Below are 21,692 nucleotides of genomic sequence, written 5' to 3'. Positions count from 1 at the left end.
TCTAAAACTCACGCACAACCCCTAGCGAGCATACCTTCATGTCCTCCCTCATCTCTCTTCCAGATGTTTTCTAAATTTCTGGTCCACAATATCACCCGAACACTCTTTTGCCTGTAGTCTGGCAATGACCGTCCCCTTCTGTGCCTTTTTTCTCTTGCTGTCAAATCGGCTGCGCGAAGATTTAGTGCGACGATCTTTATTATAGCGGCTAGCCACCTTCACCGGGGCGGAGCGCGACACTCGCCCCAGTGGGCTGAGACCCATAACTGCCAGGAACCATAAACACACATTTGTGTCCATCGTGGAGTACGTGGGAAGAATAATTTAAACGGTCTCCCGTTACCTTCCTCAATAGTGTTTTTAACATGGCATTATCACTTTAAATACATCTACATCTACACAATACCCCGTAATTCGTCGCAAGGGCGTTTTGCAAAATGTGATAGGTCATACATGCAGATGCAATTAGTAGCCAAAATGGGATCAGAGGAACATACGAGGTGCGAACAACCTTTCGTTTGGATCCTACTCTTTCATCAATCTAGAATTGATACCAAGTGTGTCGTTACGTCATCTAACAGAGCTCTTGTGATCATGAAACAAGCAATGAATACTACATGGCAACTTACGTAGTTTTCTATGGGAGGGATATCTTTGGAAGATTGAAATAAAAGAAACACGCACGAGTTATTTAAATTATGAGATTGTAAATGTAGTTCATTAAACAGTTCCAATAACCGAGAAAGTTAAAGAAAGTAGACTTCGGTGGAGTGATGACGTGGTGAAAAGCGAGGAAAACAACATCGCTATAAGAGTAGTACGAGTAAGTGTTAAGGTGTTGGGTAGACAGATTAGACGAACATAGACGAATACCAAGAAAGACCCTGATTGATTGTGTAAGGGATGTTATTGGAGTATGAAGTAATAGAAGAAATTGCAGGAGACCGGAAGTAATGGAAGGAGATCATGACTCATCGTGCTAACTCCAAGTGAAATTGGAATATGTAGAAGCAGGAAGAAGAAGATTTTAGGAAGAAATTCTTTTGGAATAATTTGACGTCGTAGCAGGTATATAAAATTAAGTTGTACTTAACGTGACGGGGTGAGGATTAAATTGAACAAAGGTATAAATATCCATGGCGGTAAATGCTACCCTTCACAAAGTAAAGAAAGCAAGGGTGGCGGAACTCGCATTGCAAACCCCTAATCATTTTTTTAAAAAGCCATCTCGCGTAAATTCATTAAGATCCCATAAACTTTTCGCACGTAGTTTATTTTTTATTTCCTTGAAATATCATTCCGCTAGCAAAGCATGTTTCCAGATATTCCTTCCAATCGCTCCATCCAGCTTGTATCCCTCGGTCCGCTTATTCCTCACGTCGGTGAAAAAGCATTGCGGCAAGGGATGGCTCAGAATCGAGGAGAGGCTACAGGCTCCCTCTCTCTCTCTGTCAAGGACAAGAGATGGATCGCAATGACTTTCTTTCGCTTTCTCCTTCATCTTCGCGCTCCGTGCTTTGATCACGTGTTGTTATTTTCCTTTCATCTCGACCGCCACGGAAATCAAGGTTTAATAGCCTACGCGACTCGATCTTGAAATCCGTCGCTAATTGGGCGTAGGGACGAGCTGGAGAGGAATTGGGGGAGAGAGGTGGAGGGAGGGGGTGGGGTATGGTCCCTCGTGTAGCCGTCGGGCAAGCCAGACGAACGCGAAATCTCTATCGATCATGTCAATGCGTGGAGAAATACGGGCTCATGCCTACACGGACTCTTCGTCATGTTTTCCGTTGCTCGGGTTTTTAATTAATGTGGGACTTCTCTTCGTTTACCTACCCCACGGTCGCCGAAATTTTGTCACATAATTGGTTTGGTACTTCTCGGATAATCTTCAATTCATGCACCAGTTAAACTTTTCTGGTCCATTTCCGAGTAAATGCCATACTTTTTTTTTGGTATTTTTGCTTACCATAGCTCTTTTTTTATTAACCTCTGCTGCAATATACCATGACGCTGGGGGCATAAAATAAACGCTATACTTGGAAGATATTTACAAAAAAATATTTTGAAGATATGTATATCTATACTGGATTTCTAAATGTGCCCTATTGAAATTTCAAAAATACGTTCGGTAAGGATCACTTAAGGAATTCTGAAGAGATTCCTTCAAGAATCCCATTCTTCAAGAATTTTTGAAGTATTAACTGGGTTTTGCGACTAAACAAGATAAAATAAGAAGAAATTAGTTAATTTATTTTATCCGAAAGTAAAACAAAACAATTCCCATCAGGGACGTTGATCCGAGGTAATTGCTCTATACGCATTGATTGTCTAAATTTTTACCTGATCGACGAATATTTTATAATTTTTTAAATATGTATGTTCATATTTATATTCACCATCTCTGAGTTTTATTGGTGTTTCTTTATCTTCGGGGCCGAGGTGTATCCTTGACATCTTTTCAAATAAGATCTACATCAAGCTATGAAGTTCTCTTTTTTCTCACCTTATTTCAATGGCACCACTAGGATTATTATAACTTATAAAACATCAAGAGGACTCTTACACGATGAAGAGAGAAATATATTGGACATATCCTGAAGCATATTGGCTTACTGAAGGCGGTAATTGAAGGAAACAGAGGTGAAGAATTATAGAGGAAGGCCAAGCATGAATTAGGATGAGCGGTCAATAGAAACGGTAGGTCCAAGTACCTAGAATGGAATGAATAGGTTAATAAAGAACATGATAGCTCCGAGAGCGGCGAAAAAACATTTTTTGGATTAATGACTCATAATGATGATGATGATAAAACTTTGTTGCTTTTGGGGTGAAGCGGTTAACCTCAGGTTTATATCAACATTTTTCAGGTGCCACGTATTCTATGTTATTCCATAAAATGGAAGCACTGAAATCGGACGCTGGAAAATATTATTAAGGGTTTTGTAAAATTCGGTGATTATTCAAAAAAATGATTTTGACCGCTAGTTCATTTTCTTCGTTTAAAATGTCCTTTAAAATTTCCCCCAGATCATTATTTGTTAATATTATTTTTATTTACATCCCTGAAGTCTTATCAGCGTGTTGTTTTTTGTTGAAAATTATGTACGCTGCATTAATGTGACTTATTTTATATTAATGAGTGGGAACCAAATTGTCGTATTGCCGAAAACGTTTTGTGCAATACAATTTTCAATATTTTGTATATGTTGAGTATATTTTGCAGACGTAAAATTTCAAAGCACGTCATGTTTAGTGTATCTGTCATTGTGAAAAATTGAGCGGTAGTTAACAACCTATTTTAAGAGTTTTTTTCAAAGAAAGATATTGAGCCCCGCTAAAGTTTGACGGCATATTGGAATGATTCGAACTCCTTTTGCATTACATCCACAGCTCGTGAACTGTGATACGAAATTTCCCTCGGTCGTAATGCATATCTCAATAAAGAAGTTTTACGATCTCGATCATGTGCTTTTAAGATTACGATTTTTAGTTCCCATTTTTCCCCACCCTTAGCCCCACGACATAAGTCCCACATCATCTTCATATTCAACGAAATGAAATGACGCGAGATCGAAGCTGGAGCTCCAGCCATAACAGACACGAAACTGGAGCATAAAAACGTAAATGGTACGGGCCTTATGCACTGGAGCGACGTGGAGATATTTTTCTCGTTCAAGGTGGCCATTTCGTCAATCCCTTCCCCATCAGCATTCCCTGACTCTCCTCTCCCGACGAGGGACATGAAATATTACGAAGCGCCGGAAAATTGCTTCCCACATATGCCTCCGCTAGGGTTCGAAATATTTCATGCCCATCCCGCCGCCCACCCCCTCTTCCTCTCTCCCCCGTCCCACTCTCCATACCGATGCTCTCTCCCATGCGAACGGAAAACGAAATACCACACACACATGAACGTCCTATGTACGTATCCACGCCTTTTATCTCCCACCATTTACTTTAACGACGAGGCCCCGATGTCGTCGGTTGGGCTGCAGACGCTTTAACGGGAGTGAAAGGACCGACCCTCCCCGCTCCGCCGGCGGAATGAAGAGGAAAATACGTCTACGTCGCCCGCGGTGAGAGAGGAAATACTTACCTGCTAAGAAACGAAAAGAGGTGGAGCGCCCTCTTTGGCGGTTCCTCCCTTCCATCGCGTGGGGCGCACACCCGTCCTTGTCCTTTGGCAAGCACCCGCCCCCAAACAAGAGAGACAAAAGCGCCGTGTCGCGATTCTCTCTCCCACATTCGATAAACTCCCCGCCCCCCAATTATTCCGCCTCACCCTTTCCCTTTGAGTGCCCCGAGGAGAAGAGTAGGGTTCCAATTTTGCCCCCACGCGGTTGATTTCTGATGGATGCGTATCACGTCATCTCAAAACATTATAATCCGCTTTGTCGGCATTTAAAATGTGGTACGTATTCATAGGGCTCGTAATCTTTCTCCGCGAGTTACGTTCGCTGGGAGGCGTTCTCATTCCTTATCGAGTGCACGCGTCTCGGGAGGAACCAAAAGCACACGTCCATCCGTAATATAGTTGATGTGCCGAAATATATGTACTTATGGAGAAATATTCGTATGCATTATCTTGTATCCAGAAGAGTTGTGTCTGTACCTGTGACTTTAGAGGCGGAAACCATGAGTTACGTATCCATGGAATTAATAGAAATTCCCCCTTCTTACTTTCGGATTCTATGAGACTTGTCTTGGTATGTTGAAGGCATGTCGTGCAAATGGTTGTGTTTCATTTTTACTACTATCCTTTTGGTATTACAAAGAAATCTTTTATTGGATGAAATTGGCACTTGTTTTGAGTTAACTTTCCGCCAGCACGTATATAATTTGCACGTTATTTGGAGGTATTTTTAGTGAATGTTTTTCCCCCCTTCCCTTCCTCTGCAATATCCTTCCTTACCCCTTACCCATCACCCCTGGTTCTTGCGCCGCCTGGCACACACCAATTTGGTGGGCGGCGGGGTAATTATGTGGTAAAATGCATCAATTTTAGAGTGCAAAAACCATTCGCTTTGGCCGGGATCCGAACCAGGATCCCCAATCTATCGATCCCGATCACTGCAAATGGTTTTTACACTCTGAAGTTGATGCATAGTAATGCACACTTAGGGGGTGACTCCGTTAAATGTTACTCCCGGGGCATCTCCCGAAGTTTATTGGAATTTTTATTTTTGTAGATTTAGAAGAGTTATTTATTAAATCTGATATTTTTTTAGAATGGCTGATGCTACAATTATCGTTTTCGGAGTAATTAGGGCTCACGCAATCAATTTATATTGTTGAATAATGTTGAATGTTGTTTATATTGTTGAATAATGCTGTTCCTTTATACGGTTGGTGACCTAACACCCCCCGCCACACTCCCTTGCGGCGGCTTGCGGGGTATTATGTAGATATAGGTACATATAGATATAATAATTTTGATTTCACTGTGCTAAATTTCTTTATTTTTAACTTAAAATATAATCACACGCTCTCTTTCACTTGATGAAATATTCTTTAATTTGCCATTTGTGTGCGGGTCGTACCCGCAGGTTAATATTTTGTTCGATTTAGTTTATCTACTCCAGTTCCCCTTGCCATTCTCTTCTTTGCGTTTTGTATCAGCTGTAGACCTCGTCAAATGTTGAAGAATAGCTGTTCAAAAAATACTATTTTCTTTCCTGTTCGTTTATATTTCTGCAACACGCAAATACGTTTCCGGGGAAAAAGGCGAGCTTCTCCTGCAGAAAACCTTGACTAGTATATCGAAGCGTTATTAATGTTTAAAATTAAGAATGAAATCTTTTAAAAGATGTGCCTCATATTTATATTCCATACATTCTCAATTTATAACTTACATTACGTTTCCTTCCTTTTTCGACTGGGTAAATAATAAGCCATTTCAAAGCAATTCATGACTTTATATTCTCATGACTCGCGAAATGCGTTCAACATATGCGAACTCTTATTTGCAATTTATTTTCCTCTGCCTGCTTTATGTTCCTCTCAAACTTTTCGATGTTCGGCGTAGTACATCTGCGTGTACATTAACCGAGCGTGGCTTCAGGCAAGTTGTGCGGTCGTTATAGATTAAGATCTAGATGAGGGAGTGTCGTACGTATAACAACTACTATTGAAATCGAAATGACGTTCGGAGAAATCATTTTGTTCGCAAACAGGAAGAACTCCACGCGAAGGCATTCGTGAAAACGATAGGGAAACTGCCGGTTTCGGTCGATAATTTTATTCTCCTGGAAAGATGACTGGGTTGGCATCGCCGCATTTCGAATGACAAGGCAAGTCTGTAGTCATGGAGTTAATCGTCAGGGATACCTTCCTGCTGTTTGTCGGCCATTTATTCAACGGCGCTCGATGTCAGTCACATTTGGAAAGGGAGGAAGTATTTCTCTCCGCTACGTCCCCTAAGATTAGAATCGGGGCCTTGCCTTCCCTCTTTTAAACCTTTAGGCTCTCATCTCTCCCGTCCTGGACGGGGCGTTGTCCTTGCATCCCACCCTTCCCCCTGTCCCTGTTTGCCCATCACCCTCCCGAAGACCCCCGCGTGTTTCCTTGTGTGAGGGCGGAGTTCTTCGGTGGCAAACCTTTTCCCCACCAGATTATTGACCATCGTTAGGAGGAATTTCGCGTGGGAATGAGGAAAAAAAAGAAGGTTCGTCATTGAAAAGAACCAGTGGACGATATGTGGGAGGATCAAAGGAGCCCTGCTATTTGATTAATGGCCGATTTAACTTTTTTTTCTCCGAAGAGAGCCGCCTATGGGAAGCGCTTTCGAGTTTCTAGAAAATGGGATGGGTCTCAAAAATGCTGGAAAAAATCTGATGGGCTCCGAACCCTTTCTTGAATCGCATGGGGAATAATTCATTAAGGGACACCAGATTTACGATTGCACAGAGGTTTCCCCAAAATTCCCATCTGGCCTGTCGCATGGATTTATACATCAGGTACCATTCTCCTTTGGTCATGAGACTTTATGTCAATTTCACTCCCTGTCTTCGGATTCTTTCCAATTAAGGGGCGGATCTGAAGAGTAAATCAGTGATTTTGGCTGAAACTCGGTGTTGCGTAGATACTTTCGAAGAGCAAGCAACATGACTAACTTCAGCTGTTATCCAAACTACGCAATTTTCTTGTTTACAATGGTTTCTTGAATGCTCTCTCGTGTTAATGTTGACCGTCGCCGGAAAACGCAGGAGGATCCCAAAACATAGGCGCGGTGAGTAGGGCAAAGGCATCATGTTAGTGCTCGAGATACCAAAATACTCCGAGTAATCAACACGAGAAGTGCGTTGGAGAGATTTGGGCAGAGGTCAATCAATACTAAGATTTACGATTCGAAAATAGTTTATTTTAGGATAATCTGTTACATACATTTACAATCAATGAGGGATGGCTCCTTATTCTCTCTGTACCCACTGAGCAGAACCGGATTAGCCGTATGGGGGTGGATTATTCAGCAGTCAAAATCTTAGGGCCCGCTACGCTAATTATATCATGATTTGGTTTTAATTTTCCAAGTTTAATAATAAAATAACATAATTTTATCATTTCAAGCAGATATTATTAATTATGAATGAAAATAGTATGTAATGTTTTTAACTCATATTATGAAACAACATTAGTATAATATTATAATACCTGAATTGTTAGTTTTATTTTATAAACGAAGATATTTAAAAAAGTTAAGTCTCTCAATACCCTTCTTATTGAGGTGGAGTCTTTCATGATGCCAATTTCGAAGGCTTTACCCTTTAATAGGCATATTTAACGGTGTCATACTATAGTCAAATGGATTCAGTGTTTCTTCTGCAACTGACATGACAATTAATCAATAACAATTATCGCTGTAGCTTCTAAAAGATTAGTCTTTGTTCAAGAGAATTTTGCCTAACAATTTAATGAAGTTTATGGTCCATTGTTTCTGGGTCCCTAAAAGGCATGGGAGGCCCTTAGGTCGCTGTCTAAGTTATTAGATACCAACTATACTGCGAACTGCGACCCTACTGTTTCCCCATGAAGTTCTGGTAGACCCGAAAAATCACCGAGGTTGATGAGGCTGAGAGTATCGTCCGAGGTCTCAACCGGCATCGAACCCAGGTCCTCCGCTCAGGAGTCCCGCACCCTACCAAAGAGGTGTTCCCAAAAATTATCTATCATATTCGCGATAGTTCGCGTCGCATCGAGCATCTGTTTCCCGTCTATCCAAATCATGCAGCTCCAAGAAATACATATACTGTCGCAACTGATCGTGTGCAACCTCAGCCATTTCCCCTTCTAATGACAGCAAACGTGGGCAATTTAGGAAAATGGCAACTCCCGAGGAAGGAAGACGCCTCAGATGGAATTCGTGATCCTACCCATTCACCTTTATCGAAGAAAGTTGCACCTATTTGACGCCCACGGTTGCGGTGGGACTCTGGAAGGGTCGGCTGGCAGGTTGATTGCGGAAGGGAACGAAATTTGTGTGATTCTGGTATGCGAGCGACGAGGAAAGCTCTTAGTGTTAAGTCTCGCAAACCCTTGGTTTCGAGTAGCGGCTTTGTCCCATGCTTCCCACACACTCTCCTCCTTATACACCGTTGCCCCTTTGAAACTTATGTATTATACTTGTTTGCCTCCGCATTGATGACGGAGTCAATATGATACTATTATGTTGGATCCTTACGAGGAAGCTTTCATGAGCAAATTAGAGCGTGTGCATTGAAGAGGAGGTAGGCTTTATGATGAATTTATCATTGCGGTTAGATTATTCGATTAATCAAGTTGTTTATCATTCGCAGAGTAAAGATTGAAATAGTCTGTCTACTGCTAAATTTGAGACTGTTTTCTATTAGGAGATAACAATTATACACGTATATTACCTTACCCATCATAATGCGGTAGATTGGATTTTAGGTTTCAGATTAATTTGATGAAATGTTGAAGGAATAGGTATAATATGCCTGTATCCACTTACGATTAATGACATTATACTTGGGATAAAGGTCGAGCACTGTGTGAGTAATTGGTACATTTATAGCGTGGTTGGTAATTACTTTAGCGGGAGACCAAAAATATGCTGGAAAAAATGTTTTCCTTACTACGTGTATAATGACCAAAGTTCGTGAAATTATAAATTGAAATGGATATCAGAAATTAAAAATCACTTCACATGTACAAATTTTTTTATACCGATGCTACTCTCATTGTCTCTCATCATTAAAAGTGCCAATTAGTTACAGTGTAAGGAGGGAGTAGAGTGGATATTGCATGCTTCCGACTTGGAATCACTCCCTGCCGCACACGTTTGCGGCAGAGATACTCAGGGTTGGTCGTGGATGTAGTACACGCGCGCGAGAATTACGCCAACCCCCCCACTCTCCTGCCCCCCTCCAGTCCTACCCGCAAACAACGTTTCGCCTGTCTTCATCCATTTCACTTCTAACTCGCATGACATCATCTGGACTCACTGGCAGTTCGCCAGGCCCGGACGCATGCGTGCTAAGGGTGTGGAGAAAAGCGTTCACTGGAGGGAAAAGGGGGCGGAGATGGGGATTGGATAGAAGGAGCTCATACCGAATGAGGGGAGGATTTTGGAGGGGTTGGGGGATGGATTAAAGGTCCTTTTTTCCGGGCGATTTAATCCATTCCCTCGGTTCCCTCCCCCCACACTCGGTGGCACTAAGTGCAGGGGAGAACTGCTCCCATGAAAAACGCGTGCCTCTCACAGGCGTGCTTATTATTGAAGTGGCGTGGTGTGCACACGCGGGGGTTGCAAGGGGGTAGATGGGAGAATGAGGGGGATGAAGTATTTTCGCGAGGCGGAGAAGGGGGTGGCGAGCGGCGGCGATTGACGGACGCCACGTGTGTTCCGGGAGTGCGTGTCGGCGGGTGTAAGGGTCAGGCGGACTCCTCGCCCTCTCCGCTCGGCGCCGTCGGCCAGGGATAGTGGGTGAAGAAGACCCCAAGGTTTGCCCTCGGTGATTCTGGTGGGCGGGGATCTCTGTAGAGATTTCGCAGGGTGTGAAAAGTGGTGCGGGGGCTCACTCCTCCATCCCTCCCACCATTCGTGTACATAGAATGGGGTGGGATGGAGAGATAGTGTAGAGTAATTTAATCTCTCTTCAACATATATCCTCCTGGATACTCTGAGAAATAATTTAATGCTACCAGTAGGATATGGTTCGTGATAGGCATTGGTACCGATTTGGGAATGGGAGGCATATAAAAATAATTATCCCGGTATATCGAACACCGATATAGTTATGATATACGCGGTGCCTTTAAATACTAAAATTATGCAATATTTTTCTAGGGCCTAGGATTAAATTGGAAGATGCAGTGAAGTTGAAAATATGCGGGACTTCTTTAAAAATACGTTCAATGCTTAGATAGCTGGATCGTCTAATGTAAAGGGCTCGTATAGCTGCCGCTAGAGTATACGAACTAGAAAACACGCACGAGTATGTCTTTAGCCTCGTCGGATAAGTAACCTCCTTCAAATTTCCGCATTAAATGAACCTGTATTACAACCTACGATCCACAAGTTGCTTCCATCCTAATTCTTCCAATAGTGTTGTGACACAGCGACGTTGTTCGTAAGAACTTTTCTCAAACCTAGCTGCTTTACACTGCACTCGATCCTCGCGTAGTTATAAAATTAAGTCTACCCGATGAGGATCCCATGCCCTTGCAGTGAACTTAAGGTGGAACCTAACCAAGGCAAAATAATAGAGTTCTTGTACTCTCTCATTACATATCCTAAGTATCCTTTTTATGAATCCTAACTTGTTGTTTCTTAAAGATCTTAGATCTTAAACGAACCTCGTACATGATGTGTAATAGAAGGGAATAAATTTGTTTTTGTGACAGTAACTAATGTATATATAAAGTAACACCATTGTATTTATATTTATTCATGGTGGAATGGAGGTCATATTATTATTATTTTTTGCGCTATGTCTGCTCAACGATAGATGGGATGATTTTAATCTAATTAAATAAAAATAAATTATATTTTATATTTTTTCTCCCTTTCTCATTCTTTCCATTATTCCCTTCCCCTCTCTCTCTCATTGTTGTCCCTATTACCTTTCTTCCTCTTTCATTCACACTTTTGACCCATCGCCGTCTCCAGGAGACGGGTCAGTGTGGTCGCTAGCGCATTGGTATCCCAATCCGAGGACCTTGGTTCGAATTCCGGAGATTTTTAGACGCATCCCGATCCAATTTTGCGTGCCATGTGGGTAACACTTGAAGTTAAGTTAGCCGTCCATCGTATAGGACGTTAAATTATGTGATTCCTAGTCATCTTTCGTCATTAGATCAGGCTAATATCGGCGTCGGGTTTCGCTCCACTCTTCTCTCATTTCATGGGGGCCAAATTTCCTTCCCATCTAAGTTACGGTGCAAATTACCTCAGGTGTGGAACGCCTCGCCTAATAACTTCTGCTATTACAAGGTCGACACGAGTGTCCAAAGGTGGTGTCGTTCACCGAAATGGTCTCCATTCCGGGCTCTCTGCCACCGAAGGTAATACGCACGTTGTACACTCGACCCTTCCAGGAAGGGTGGGGAGGCCAAATTCTCTCAAGACTCGAACTGTTTCCGACTCCCCAAGGAAAGCATCTATCGTTCGCGAAATGAAAAAGAGGAGGATAGGACTATTTCGAAGTTGTATTGATGAGTTATCAAGTTGTGTGAAGCTAATATATGAAACTATTGAGCACCACTGTGGGGTAATAAGAAGTAACAGTGATTTCAAGATGATAATTGCCTTTGATTCGATTACATTGCGTCATTTTGAATCCACTTACCGAGTGGTTACGTCTTCTACATATGTAAATGTTTTTATCTTAAATGTCAACAGTTTTATATAAGTATTACCCAGCATTTTCCAGGGCAATCAGCCTGAGTGTTGGTTCGTAGTGGTTTCTATAGACTTCTCGGATCGTGCCAATCTCCAAATACATACGCAAAGATATTTCAATTAGGACAACAAACCACAAGAGACAGTTAACCTGTGGATTTTTAGAATCGATTTCTCGGTTTTACATGGCTCATGAAATGTCGAAGTTCGATCATCAACATCTTAGCAGAGAACCTTAATTTTTATTTATCTCCCATTGATCTCGCTCTGTAAGAGCATCATCAGTAATCATCGGCGTAATCATCAGTTGTTATCAACCCAAAAATTGCTTCGCTGCATCATTCAATGTACACTCTTTTCTTTCTTCATAATTTCTTAATATCGAGCTTTCATTATCAGTTTTACGGTTTCTTTGGTCCCACGCTGGCAGTGTACCAGATTTATTTATTGCTCAGTATTATTGTGTTCCAGTTGATAGATTTATACCGCATCGATCTGATGTATAGTCCAATTAAAATTTCCCGCTTAAATTCGTGACTTTGGCTTTGCAATCACGATTGGTTTATCATCCCCGGTTGCCATTACATTACATGGCGGTTTGTAGTTGATTTAAAATAGTAATATTCCATTCAACATTAATATTGTTTGTCATCACGAAAGTTAAATAATTTATTTTTATCCAAACATTTAATGATTCCACATGAAATTACAGAATATTCTGGTATATTATAGTATATAGTATATCTTGTTCTATGGGGTTCAATCATCTGTTATTACAATTTTTAGTACGCCTTATCCAAGGGAAAAAGTTTAAGATCTCCTAAGTCAAGGGTTCGTCAAGAGGACCACATGTGAAAACGGAAATGGAAGCATTTGGAACAATTACAAAACTGAATTTGTAGCATTGCTAATAAAATATCTAATGTAAAAAATGTTAACTTGGGGAAAATCACATAAATAGTGACCCAGCACAGGTAAATGTGGGTTTGACCTGAAATATTTTTACCGCTAGAATAACATTGAAAATTTGCATGGCCTAGTAGAGACAAAAAAACATTATGGAAAGTAGGGGTTTGGAGCTACTAAGTACGACCAAGGATGAATTATGAGAAGTAGATAATGGAAATTGTCGGTACAAAGAGAAATGGAGGAATGAAGATATTGGCAGGGAACACAGTTTGGAGAGCTGCTCCAAGCTAATCCTCGGATTGATGACCCATGATGATTTTGAAAATGAGGAATTTCAAACATAGTCTGTACAAGATGTTCTAAAATAATATTGCGATACTATCCGATTCCGATTATTAACCTGTATTCTATGGAGAATGTCGGTAAAGAATGCGGACGGCTATACATTTTGCAATGTAATATTTTGGCTATGCAATCCTAGGTAGATCATAACCGTGATTCTTTAAATCCATGCCAGTAATACACAGCCGCAACGTAACACGACATTCATGATGGCCGCCGGTATGTACCGCAGAAAATCACGTGATTGAACACCGACACAACGGCCCCGTTCAAAGGGCACCATTTGGATAATCAGGAAGATCAATTCGGTGAACACAGGCACGTTTCATGGGATGAGCATAGCGGGAATCACGTGATTTTCGCGATGATCACGAATGAGCTCCACCCCACCTCCCTCACGCTCCCTTTCTGTGGAATCACATCGGTGAACGTGATGTCCACGATCGTGACCGTAAAAGATCATAATCGATTCGTTGTAAATTATATACATGCATTTACCTTAATAAGGAATTAATTGGTGATATGATGTTTCGGTGATATTTACAGATATTGTTTTATTTTCTTTAATTATAATTACATTGGTATATTTAACTACCGGGCTAAAATAAAAGAGGTAGGAATCAAGCCCAAGTATCCGAATATTTATATTCAATTACTAAAATTTAATGATTCAGACCTAAACATTTGATATTGCATGATGTATCTAAGTTTGCATTTGGGTATTTGCTCAAATGTTTTTGCATATTAGCCAACATATATTCAAATGCATGCATGAGCTATCATTAATGCGCGAATAGCTGGTGTCTTATCACCCCCAGCAACATGCCCTTCAGGGATATTATTATTAGCTGACCTACCGGTTAGGGTAGGTTTTGGCAGGGCACAACTAACAAATAAATATTTTGTTTCTCCTTTCAAAACATAAAACAACATGCAACTCTACAACACTGTGTAATTCCTTCCTCCCTTCATCCCGTACAACATCCCTATCCTTTTCCTGCCCCTTCTTCGTTTGCCTAACAGTCTTCCCCCTATCAAAGTCTTCAACATCCCACTGCCGGTCAATATTCTTTTCATCCATATATCCTGCCTCCTTAGGATTTATCCCAATAATTCCCTTCTCTAGCCCACCATACCTAGCACCTCCTCATTTGTTTTCCTTTCTGTTTACTTTACCTTCTCCACACCCACATTTCAAAAGCCTCCAATCTACGTCTATCCTACTGCTTCAATGACCACGTTTCCGCGCCGTGCATAGCTACGCTCCATATCAAAAGTTTTTACGAGTCTTTTCTTAACATGCTTACTCAAAGTTCCCGTAATCAATTCCATCTTCCTTGTGGAAGCCTCTTCGCCTAATGCAATTCGTCTCCTTACGTCCCTACTACTTTAACCGTGTTAGTAAAAAACACTTCCGAGATACGTAAACTGTTTTACCTGCTCTAGTTCTTTCCTTCCTATTTTAATGTTTAACTTAGCCTTTTTCTTACTTGGAAATCATATAACCTTTTTTTATTAATATTGATTTTCATTCCATTTCTGTCGCAGCTGGAAACTTAGTTTTTTAGTTGATTTAAATTGGAAAAGGCATTAATATTCATGTTAAATATCCGGGGCGAAACCAATTGGCTACAACTTTGCTATACGTTTATGTTTTCCCCTTTTGCCTTCAGAGAGGATCTCATTTTCTCTGCTGTTTACTGTTCGTCGGCTGGGAAACCGATTTCTCACAGTAAAAACAAATCACTTGATTGCACATAAATTGTTACCAAGCGTGGAGTTTAGGGCGGAAAGGCCATTAGCGTTCATCAGCATTTAGACCGGATATCTCCTATTTACTTAAGTTCCAAAATTTCAAAAAAACTCTCATAAAAACTCCCTCAATCGTACCACATTATCGCCAAAATTTGTCGTGCCATTGCGATGAAATAGCCTGCAGCTTTCGCGATTACGTATACGGAGTTATCTATTTTCATTGCATATTATATTCCATTTTCCTGCCGAAACGCTCTATAATTAATATTAAAATATAATCGCTGTAATCAATTCCAAAGCAAAAACATCTGCTTTGTATTTTTCACCATATCCAAAAAAAAGAAATGCCGGGAATACAAAAAAATGATACGGTTGTCGTTTTATTATACAGTAAAACACGCCTAAGGCGGAGTCGCAGATGTCTCGTGAAATTTCGAAATGACCAATTCTTCCATCTTACGAAAGGCTAAAAGAATGGACGCAGATATTTTTGCGAAAAATAAACAAAAAAGTTCAGTCAAAATGCATGTGTTTATTATTTCATTATCCTTAAAGAACTCGAATACAAATGTTAGAATAATAATGAGGAATAACAGAAATGAACGAGTAACGACGGTGGATTTTAAATATTGAGAAATTCTAAGCTCGAACAGATTAGCTTTAAATCAAATATTAGAAATTTTATTTATGGATGTTGAAGGTTTTGATCATTGCTGAGAATGTTCGTAAAACGTTCTCCGCACAATTCACGCAGGTTCCGTCTTAGATAGGAACTTGCCGGAGAATAACGTGGTGATTTTTTCATCAAGTTACAGTCCTGTTATTTCCAACTTGGACAGATTTTCGCCTTGTTCAAAACCCGCATTTTGTTCCACGGTAATATTTAACTCTCATACGTACGATTTCGCGCCTGACTCTGATACATTTATGATGATCAATTTTTTTCTCTGAATGTCATGAATACTTGCTCTGAAATGTATCTAACTATCGGTAATAACGCATGTGTGCACACTTTCGGAGAACACGAGGTTTTTCATTTCGATGATTACTTCAAGATAAATAGGTAGTCTTCCTTATTTTGGGGCGAGATTGAGTCTGTGAAATCTCTTCTACCACCCAACCCCTCGTAACACACTTACAATATTAGCCTTACAGATAAATCAAACACATTATACGTAAGTAATAATAACATTAATACATATAATACCTTAACAGCAACACAATACATTTGTTGCCTAGTTAATTAATAATTATTACACAATATTTACGACACACACGTATACAATATATTCCAATATTGTACATGCACATACCTATGCATGCAAACAATACTTTCATACTAAAAAGAAAGACTTTTACTTTTCCACAGATTTTATTATGACAAATTTTATTATAATAAATATACATATTATAATAAATATATATATATTATAATAAATATATATATTATAATAAAATCTGTGGAAAAGTACGAGTCTTTATTTTTAGTATGAATATTAAATACTTCCACGAAGTGAAGCCTGAAACAATAGAATACAAACAACACTTATTTATTTATTTAGCCTTAGTCCGAAAACAGCACTTTTGGTCTTTACATCCGACTATTTACAGTGAACAAAATGGAGACAATTACAAGCAGCCTAGCCCTAGGTGGAGGAAAACCCACACAGGCGGGAATCGAATCCGCGACCCTTGAATTGGCAGACAAGGACGTTTACGACTTTACCCCGCCGCCACCGGGGCCGGTGGGGTGAAGTCCTCGTCTACCAATGTACTCTTAAAACAATATTCCTGGTTATATTTACAACAAGGAGGTAAATAAAAAACATCATTAGTCTTTTTGGATGAATTCGATAATTTAGCCCAGGAAAAACTGTATTGAAATTATATTTCGGGAATTCCGATATAACACCAGGATATTTGGATACCTCTTCACTGAAGTTCCCTGACTTTCGTTCTAAATGATTGAGGGAACTCAAGTTAATGGACCTGGTTTGTTATCTTCATGTAACCTGTAGATAATGCCCAGCAACGAAACCTTGGCCATGAAGGAAATTATATGTAATGCAGAATTGAAAATTTATTTGAGCCATTTTAATCATGAAGAAGTTCCTAAAAATGACTCCGGGAAACCATTTCCTACGTTTCATGCTTAAGCTACTGAATGCCGTCCTTAAAGTGCTCCTAAGTGGTACCCCAAGCATGTCCCTACGTTGTAAGGCGTTTGGAGTAAAATTTGCGACCCTTCCGTTCAAATAGCTGCTAGACAAGTGTATTCACGGAAAATTTTAGCTTTTATCGTCCATAAAATCGATGCCAAAATGGACAAAATGGTTTTGGAAAAAAAATCTTATTTTGTTTTTTGTTACTTCTGAGAAATGCATCTGGTTAGGATAGCAATTTTCGTAAAACTAATTGACGTACTCACGGCATGCCATCTGGATACAATTACCGGTTAGAACTCACCTTCCCACAGACCTAACCTGACGCCTAAATTAAGGAAAGCTTTTGATGATAGGACACCGCTGCTCGGAATCCCCGCTGCTACCTGCATTGGCTGAATTCTAAGGGAGGGGGGGGGGGGAGATTTGACTTAAGTGCTGGCTCGTAATTTTTTTTCCGGGCCTCCCAAAAACCTTTTTACTTTTTTTTTAAACCTCCTCCGGCATGAATGGAAGATTTTGTTTTTTTTAAATACCTACACAGGTGGGGTAGGATACACTCCTATATAATGATCTCTCGGGTCTCACGAGTGAATGAGGTTGATTCGAAATGTGTTCGAAGAGAGGAAAAGAGCTCACGCCGTTAAGTAAAATTTTACTGCTGCATAATTGGCGAATGCATAACTGTTAATCGCAGGAAGTTCACATTGAAACCACAAAACCCGTCCATTGAAGCAGTACTTGTAACTGCCGACTCAGCAATTTTCTCTCGACGAGTCACTCTGCCTGTTATTTCAACTCTAATCCCTTCCAACCTTGCATTTATATTGAAATTATCGAACAAAATTTCCATGGAAATTATGAAGTGAAGAGCATTTGAACGGTTTTCGTTTTAATGGATGCATGGGCATTTACCAAACCAACACGTTTTTCATATTTATCGCGTGTTTCTAACTTATTTTGGCTTAGATATGGCAGTACTGTGGAATCGTGATATTTAATCTCATAGAGGCATAGCATGCGAACCCCTTTCGTTCATTTCGTACAATTTCATGATTTTGATAATCCAAATTTATCGATCAGTTTCATTGAGCAAATGAATGATGCACCATAGTAGGGCATTAAGTGATGGAATAAAATTGGCAAACAGGTGAACAAAATCCGTTGATTAATTCGTTGTAACTCTATCCCTCATTAAACAAGGGAAAGGGAAATCCATGGGAAGCGCATTCTATTTTCCTCCTGCTATCCTCCATGCCCTGTTTAATATGAAAGGTTCAGGAGAGTTATTCAAATTCGCTGAGAGAGCCTAAGATGAAAATAATTTATTGCTTTTTATCATGTCGGAAAAGTTATCTCATGATCTTTTTTTTTGGAAATTCCAGTTTTAAAATCGTAGTAAATCCTAGCTTCCATTAGGCTTAACATTCAAACACTTCCTTGAGACTTTACAGTGAAAGCCATCAAAACAGTGCCATTCATCCGAACACAGACGGAACAATTGGAATATATGAAAAACTTAAGGCAAGAGTGGAGTGCCTGTAGCTTCCGAGTCCCCATGATCAGGCTTAGATTCCAAGAGCTAAGGAAGCCTGATGCAACCACGGGTTGGTTACCGTTACAGTAGCGGTACCTAAGCACCAAAAAATACTTAGAATTCTATCGTAGGTGCCTAGGATTGCTGACCCGGGCACTGGCATTGAGTAGTAGTAGTAGTATTTAGGGGAGGCAAGCGACAGCTGAGGCCATTTGCGCCATTAGGGATGGACAGGAAAGGATAAAGGGTGGAGAGAAACCCGGCGTCGGCATTAGCCTACTCTTTACGAAAGGCGCCAAGGGGTCCGCAGTTTAACGTCCCATCCGACGGACGGCGTACTCACTCAAAGTGCCCTGCACAAAGCACCTCAAGTAGGGATCGAGATACTGGCATTGAGTTATCTTGTACAATGTTTCCTTGCCCTGTGTCCCATTGCGATATCAAATCCAAATTGTTTGTTTCTTGTCACAAAAATACTGTTAAATAATGTGTCGCAAATATATACTATATGTCATTTTCGTCGGCCTTCAGCTAAGACTTCTCCCGTCCTCTCCATTTAAGAATGCTGCACTAACTGTTAACTAACACGACCACCATCGCGTGAAAAGTTACCTAAACTGCATTAATTTTTCAGAGTGATTTTGATAGGTACCCTGCTACTAAGAAGGAATATTGATGGATTTACCGATCAAAGTAAAGGTATCATAGGGTATTGCCGTGGTATCAGTATTGAATAACTTATTCTTAGGAATAGTACCAGAATATGAGTGCGTCGTCCGCACGATTACTTCGGTACCAGATTACTCGTACCCAAGTAATACCACGGATGATTGAAATAACTGGTAACATAGGGATTAGAACAATTACAAACGACGGCACGTGGAGAAAATTATTCTAAGCAGCTTAGTCTGTGGTCAATATATTATGTTAACTGCGGAGTAATTATTTGAATGGAAAATAATATTCGTCCCCGGGTGGGCTCGAACCACCAACCTTACGGTTAACAGCCGAACGCGCTAGCCAATTACGCCACGGAGACTGTTATCTATCACCTCCTACGTAATAACAATTGGAAAAACATTTGGACTCTTCGGGAAATTTAAATGCGCGTTATCATTTGTATAAACAATCTCCCTTACACAAGGCCAAAACTCATTCCGATCACATTAATTCCGAGTCTCCTCTCCCTTCCACTCGATGCTTCCCACCCTCTCGTCGCCTCTCCCACCCTCCCACCCTCCCGCTTAGCGATTGACATACAATGGAAAGAAAGGCAAAGGGGCGGTTCTTGAGTGCGCGGGGCGGCGGCGGTGCATTGTGCTTTGATGGAGGGCAGGGTGTCGCCCGATTCCGACGGGAAGGGAGAGGATTGGGAGGGGGGGGATGGGCGGGGTTGCAGGAGGACGAGGGCGAGAGGAATTGCAATCTAAATTTTCACGAGGGATCCCGTGCGTCCCATGAATTGATCGAGACAGAGTCGCTGTAAAAGGTAAACTCCCATTTAGCCTTTAGCATGACGCGGGATTGAGAACGCCATCCAGTGTTTCATGAGAGATCGATTAAACACCCTGCAACTACGTATTGACAATACATTACTGGGAAACCTCCTCAAGAGTGTGTGGCGGGCAGTGTCAAGACAGCAGTCTTTCATGTATAACTATAAACATTTACGTAAATATAAATATTTATTAGCGCCTACATAAACACGAGTGTTACGCACATACATTTGTAAACTGTATCATGCAAAAATGGATGAGATCGAGAAAAGTTTAAAATTTAGATTTTTTTCTGACTTTATAATGTGTGAGTTCTTATATATGATTTTGTCATCATTTTTTGTGCCATTCTAATGGTTTTTGGTTCAATTCCCGCCTGGGTGGGTTTTCCTCCACCTAGGGCTTGGGTGTTTGTAAATGTGACCATTGTTATCGTTGATAACAGATCAATGTAAAGGCGAAAATGTGCTGTGTTTCGGACTAATGCTAAATAAATAAATTATGTAGTGAGTGAGGGAAGAACGAGAACTTGATTTTGTCAGTGACGATGTCTACCCCTGTTATTTATTACTGGTGGTTAAATCTGTAATGTGGGTTCATGATAATGTCCCCACCGTCATTAGTAAACTCGATTTTGCTGACCTCTATAAGAGTCTTAGTCTTTCTTCCTCCCTTCGTGACTCTAAGAGCTTCCCATCCTCGCTTTTCCTGCATACCCGTCACGCTTACTCGCCAATGATCACACGCAGTCTCCCTTTCTCTCTCTTGGGGTTTGAGTGAACGGTAAGAGAAACGTTGGGAAGGTTAAAAGTGTGGATGGATTCAAGGAAAGAGGGAAATTGACAGGAGAACGGCGTTTCCATCGATTGAAGACAAAATTACTGGCAGCAGTCGATCCGACGGATTGGGAGAAGTTGACGACCGAGCCACGCTCGCATGGGAGTGCCGGGAGAAGGGCGCTACTGACGGCACCGAAGTGCCCAGCGCCACCCGGTGGGCTCGAGGATTTCGGTCCCTCCATATACGACGTTCGCTGGGGTACAGGTAAAGGGAGCAGGAAGGGTCCGGGTCACTGAATGTTGTAAATTAAAAAAAATATTTCCTTTTAGTTACACTTATGCATGATTTCAGTGTTCTTTTTAATGGTTTAAATAGTGGATAGGAAGTAGTCTTCAACCATTAGCCTAAAAAGAGGATTAAAGTACACTTAAAGTATTCTGATTCATCATTTTAATAGATCACGGAGAGGTAGGAGTTTTATGCAACTATAAAAATTACAGATCATTGATTTATGTTGTTAAATATTCGATAATTCAAATGTATACGCACTGTATTTGAATAATTTATTATTGATAATAATGCCTTGGGAGGTTAAGTATTAGTCGATTCAATTAGATACAAATTAATCATAAATATTATTTGTTGAAATTCCCGATATCCATAGTATATGAAGTCAACATCACATAAGCAACCTCGTTAATTATGTAATTAATCACCTCCATGATGACACAGTCTGGTCGAATCCAGAAGGTGGGTGCAATAAAATAATAGAATGCAAAACGATATGTTGGTTAATCACTAGTATTGTACTGTGGACGGAAACAAATTGTTTATTATTTCCTAATTTAGCA

General features: G+C 40.6%; 1 non-coding gene across 1 annotated transcript; it reads right to left on the bottom strand.

The window, feature by feature from the left end:
* Positions 1–19,530: 19,530 nt before the first annotated feature.
* Positions 19,531–19,604, bottom strand: TRNAN-GUU (transfer RNA asparagine (anticodon GUU)). Its single transcript has one exon. It is a non-coding gene; the product is annotated as a tRNA-Asn (tRNA).
* Positions 19,605–21,692: the final 2,088 nt, after the last annotated feature.

The sequence above is a fragment of the Hetaerina americana genome, unplaced genomic scaffold (genome assembly GCF_022747635.1).
Source record: "Hetaerina americana unplaced genomic scaffold, ioHetAmer1.1.p SCAF_48, whole genome shotgun sequence".
Lineage (NCBI taxonomy): Eukaryota > Metazoa > Arthropoda > Insecta > Odonata > Calopterygidae > Hetaerina > Hetaerina americana.
The sequence above is the reverse complement of the archived record's forward strand: the minus strand, read 5'-3'. Positions and strand labels throughout refer to the sequence as shown.